The sequence below is a fragment of the Heterodontus francisci genome, chromosome 29 (genome assembly GCF_036365525.1).
Source record: "Heterodontus francisci isolate sHetFra1 chromosome 29, sHetFra1.hap1, whole genome shotgun sequence".
Classification (NCBI taxonomy): Eukaryota; Metazoa; Chordata; class Chondrichthyes; order Heterodontiformes; family Heterodontidae; genus Heterodontus; species Heterodontus francisci.
The window spans coordinates 29020178-29025790 of NC_090399.1; the positions used below are offsets into that span (position 1 = coordinate 29020178).

At 43.7% G+C, this 5613-nt stretch overlaps 1 pseudogene; it reads left to right on the forward strand.

The window, feature by feature from the left end:
- The first annotated feature begins 1095 nt into the window (after positions 1–1095).
- On the forward strand, positions 1096–1576 carry LOC137345730 (large ribosomal subunit protein eL31-like; annotated as a pseudogene).
- Positions 1577–5613: the final 4037 nt, after the last annotated feature.

Sequence of the window (5613 nt, forward strand, 5' to 3'; positions counted from 1 at the left end):
GTTCACACTCAGCGCTTCCTGATTCAAACCGATGTCAGTTTCGATGCCCGTGTGTTCCCGAACACATTCGGTTCAGTGATTTCCCGATCAGGTAAACTGCAATACTCAGGGAATTCACTCCCTCCTTTAAACTCTAGCTGGATCCCATCAACAGGTGCCACTGCAGGACAATATATCCCAATCAATTCTTTTTGTAAGTTTTTAGATAAAAAGCTCTTGTTAACGGGATCTCCGTGCATCTGCTTTCTGTGCAGTGAGGGGCCTCATTGAACAAACCGATTTACTCCGTGCAGCAGTTTAATGTTGTATGGAGCCAGGAAATAATTCTTCTTATCTCACATGTATTGTGTATGCCGTGAATATGTCAGAAACTGTGATAATTATTCTGGATTTGTTAAAAAAAAGAGTAAGTGCACGGCCGTCCATACATTAATCTTTCTATTGAATTACTTTATGTAGTATGACTTTTAAGTGCGGAAGTGGTTATGTTGGTGTTTCCTTCCTCCAGTTGCTGACTGTCCTCCGTTAAACCCCGAGTGACTGCATCGCTCTCTTTTGAATTCTTCGGATCCTGGTGTATGATCCTTACAACCGGACTCACCTCAATTATCTACCAAGTAACGTTGTAAAACATCCCACATGAGCCGGATGTGTGTGAATGTTTGAGGCGGTGTTGTCCTTAGTACTTAGCCGCAGGGTGATGTGTCTGTTCAACTCCGGAAATGTGTCGCAGAGCCCTTGAGTTACCTTTTACATATTTACCACAAATCAAACACGATTATTGATTTTAAACCAGTGTGTACGAGAAAGAAGACAAAAACCTCTGAGTTAGATTTATTCGACTGGCAATAAAGAGCTAATGCTACAGATCAGCCATGATTCAATCGAATAGGCGGAACAGACGCGATGGGCCGAATGGCCGACTCCTGTTCCAATGTTCCGAAATCAGCATTTAACCCATTATGGATATTGATGTACTCACTGAGCTTTGGCAATCTGAAGGATAACCTCACAGTCACGCCAGCTGTTCAATTTTCAATGGAGGCGAATGGTCTTGTACTTGGCAGTTGTTATTCAGCCACAGCAACGGTCCCTTGCGCGGTGCAATGACTTTATCGCTCTCCTCTCTATAAAATAGCGGATCCATCTCCTCGCCGACCGGATGCAGTGATAACATGTAGCAACGAAACTGAAAGGTGAGTTACTGGTGGTCGCAACTGTATCCCGGAATATGAACTTTCCTGGTTTTCTGTTAGTGCAGCGGATTGGTTGAGTTATATTTGGATGACATTTTCCTGACCGAATGGCTCCTGCTAAGAAAGGTGGAGAGAAAAAGAAGGGCCGTTCTGCCATCAACGAGATGGTTACGAGGGAATATACGTAAATGTGCAGTGAAGGAGATGGGTACTCCATTGAACAAGGCTGTTTGGGCTAAAGGTGGAAGGAATGTTCCATATCGTGTGCGATAATCCAGAAATGATCCAGCAATGCGGATGAGGATTCACCTAACACGTTGGTAACCTATGTTCCTGTCACGTCCTACAAAGGTCTGCAAACAGTCAATGCTGATCTGTAAATGTTAAATAAACTGCAAAAAGTTTTTTAAAAAATTATTTGGATGAGTGCAACTCGGCTTAAATTTGTAGATTAAATATTTTTTTTGCCAAAAATGTAAAAATAAAATACATACTGATTGCATTTGATTGCATCAAAAAAAACTTAACAATGAAAAAGTAAGTAAATTTGTCGTAATCAGTAAAGCGGAATATTTATCGAACCTGAACGACCACAGATTTCCCGTCAGGCACCCCCATTGTCAGTCTCCTTTATCGCAATGTCATGGGGCTCCAGACCAGGGGTGCTGTCAAACCTCCGGCCCCCAGAGGTGGACTGGCTATTGGGAAATTTCCCCAGTGGCCGCCGAAGCTTTGGTACCTTGTTCAAGTGTCGCCCAGCAGAATTGTGAGCAAAGTTAAAGTTCATAGAATAGAAAGAACAGTGGCAGAACGGATAAGAAATTGACTGAGTGACAAGAAACAGCGAGCAGTCGTTCATGGATGTTGTATAGTCTGGAGAAAGGTTTGTAGTGGCGTTCCCCAAGGGTCGGTGCTAGGACCTTTGCTTTTTCTGATATATATCAATGACGTGGACCTTGGTGTACAAGAGCACAATTTCAAAGTTTACAGAGGATACGAAACTTGGAAACATTGTGAACTGTGAGGAGGATAGTGTAGAACTTCAGAAGGACAGATAGTTTGGTGCAATGGGTGGACCAGTGGCAGATGAATGTTAATGCAGAGAAGTATGAGGTTGTTCATTTTGATCGGAAGAACGCAGAGAGACAATGTGAAATAAAGGGTACAATTCCAAACGGGGTACCGGAGCAGAGGGAGCTGTGCATAAATCAGTGAGGGTGGCAGGACGGTTTGAGAGAGCAGTGTTACGGCCAATTGAGGGGGTGGGGGGGGGGGGGGGGGTCACAGTCGCCTCCTCGCGCCCTTCTTATTTGACCGCAACAGGATTTGTTTCTTTTGAAACAGTGGTTGTGCTTACCACCTCAGTGAGTGTTCTACCTTTTACCTTTAATGTGATCATGAAAGATCAGACAGGTTTTCTTGAGTTTAAACAAGCAAGAGGTCTGTTTATTATACTCAACAAGCTAAACCCGATCTAAAACAATAAAAAAAAAAGCTGCACATTCACACACACATTGACACGAGGGTCACAAACACACACAAATAGATTACAAAGTGGAAAATAGGGTTTTTGGTTGGATTAAAGTCCAGAATAAATAAAAGTTAAATGCACAGTTTAAAGTTGGATGATTCAGCTGTTGTCCGGCTGGAGGTGTACTGTTGGTCAAAGTGCATTTTGTGGCTGGCCCGCTTTGCTCAGCGTTTTCTTGAAGGCTGACTGGTAGGTCGTTCTCTTCCCCTGGTCTCTGGCTGTCACAGTCTGTAGGCTTGGTGGGTCCAAAGTCGCAGACTGTTGTCAAACTTGATGTTTTCTGGAGAGAGAGAGAGAGAGAAAGAAAGGGGGGCACACAGCCTTCGCTGCTGCTGCACACTCAGTTACTGCTTGTCTCTTTGTGCTTAACAAAACTCATAGTTTTAGACAGCCTGTGAGATGGTCACATGGTTCTCCCAATTCCCTTTGTTTTTAATGATGTCCGAACCTAATACATAAAACCCAAAACCTCGCTAAGATAGTATTGTCAGTGTTCACCTCCTGGAAGGACATGTCCAATTATGAATACCTCAGGATGGCTTTGAATGTTCTGCTAATGAGGGTGATCTGGATAATCTACTCCATTAGCCAAAGCATTGTCCTCGCTGGGCTTCTTGTTAGACTTCTGGCTTGGGTTGGGTCTTGGAATGTGTTAAGGTGTTTCAGATGCAAACTGCAGTGGCCCTCTTGGTTGCCATTTTTTCAAAGTTAACTGGAGGATTTTTCCATTAAAAGTCTAATGTAAGTTTCCAGCTGATGAATTAATATTTCTCATTCGGAACATAGGTTTTCCTGACAGCCGTTCATAGGGCATACAGCATCTCAGGCTTCATTAATAGGAGCATAGAGTACAAAAGCAAGGAAGTTATGTTAAACTTGTATAGAACACTGGTTTGACCTCAACTGGAGCATTGTGTTCAGCTCAGGGCACAACACTTTAGGAGATATGTGAAGGCGTTAGAGAGAATGCAGAAAAGATTCACAAGAATGGTTCCATGCTTGAGGAACTTCAGATATGCGGATAGATTGGAGAAGTTGAGTCTGTTTTCCTTGGAGAAGTGAAGGTTGAGAGGAGATTTGATAGAGCTATTCAAAATCATGAGGGGTGGACAGCGAACATAGACAGATACTGTTCCCATTGGTGTAAAGGATTGAAAACAAGAGATTTAAAGTAATTGGCAAAAGAAGCAATGGTGACATGAGGAGAAACTTTTTTCACGCAGTAAGTGATTAGGGACTAGACTGCATTGCCTGAGACTGTGGTGGAGGCAGATTTAATCAAGGCATTCAAGAGGGAATTGGATTGTTATCTGAAAAGGAAGAATGCGCAAGGCTATGGGGAGAAGGCGGGGAGTGACACTAGATAAATTGCTTTTTCAGAGAGCCAGCGCTCTCATGATGGGATGAATGGCCTGTGCTGTAACAATTCTCTGATTCTGTGATTCTGACATTGAGTTGGGAACAACTTCCGCTGTCAACTCTCCCAATCACAGCCTGACTTTTTCTTCCCTCTCCCTTTCTCTCTCTCTCTCAGGCCACCTATGTTTTTCCAGTTGGGTTTTGCAGCTTTGCTAATCTCTATCCTTCAGCGCCTTCACTCTGTCTGCAGCGGGCTGTTGCACTCCTCCACTCTGCGGTTAAACACCCTTTTCAATCAGATGTAGCTAATGGTAAAAGGTGAAACATGAGAATGGAGAAGTCGAAGGGGTTCGATGCGTGGAATCAGATGGTGACTGGTGAAACCTGGTGACATGCTATTGTCAGAAGGGCTTTGCAGGTAGCTCGATAACTGAATGTAACCAGTGGAACACCTGGATCCACCTGTTTTTGTTCCATATACCAAAGTTTGATGTTCCTTCTGTCTCTTTTCTGTGCTAAGTGTAGAGATGTGGAAGCAGTGAGGAACTCAAGCTTGGGCCAGAGGACGGTTCTTTGAATCAACAATTCATGAGGCTACTTCCTCACTTGTCTATGTGATATGGAAAAAGGAGGCACCCAGTCACAATGTTGTTGTTAATACTGGTTTCTAACTTGAATTCTAAAACTAACATTAACAATACTGTTAACAGCTGTTTCCAAAATTAAAACTAATCCTAATGCCTAACACTAACCGCCAAATGAACCGAGAACAAATCGATCAGCTTAAAACTAGGCATCGGTGATTCACTGTGGGCCATCAGCAGCAGCAGCAGAATTGTATTCAATCACAACCTATAAACTCATGGCCCAGCATATCCCTCACTCCACTATTGCCATCAACCCAGGGGACCAACCCAGTTTCAATTAGGAGTGTGGGAGATCATGTCAGAAGCAGCAACAGGCATATCTAAAAATGAGGTGCCAACTTGGTGAAGCTGCAAAACAGGACTACATGCATGCTAAACAGCAGAATCAGCACGTTATTGACCGAGCTTAGCGATCGTGACAGATCCCAACCAACAGATCAAATCAAAGCAAAGCAGTTGTGCCACATCCAGTTGTAAATGTGGTGAACAATTAAACAGCTCACCAGAGGAGGAGGGTCCATGAGCAACCACATTCTCAATGATTGGGTTGCCCAGCAGATCAGTGCAAAAGACAAGGTTGAAGCACATGTAACCATCTCCAGCCAAATCCATCTCCTCCTCCTCCTGTGGTCCTCACCATCATAGATGCCAGTCTTCAGCCAATTCAATTCACTCCAGGTGATATCAAGAAACGGCTGAAGGTACTGGATACTGCATACTCGATGGACCCCAACAACATCCCGGCTCTAGTACTAAAGACTTATGCTCCAGAACTAGCTGTGTCCCTGGACAAACGGTTGCCATACAGCTACAACATTGGCATCTTGCTGACAATCTGGAAAATTACCCAGGTATGCCCTGTCCACAAAAGGTAGGACAA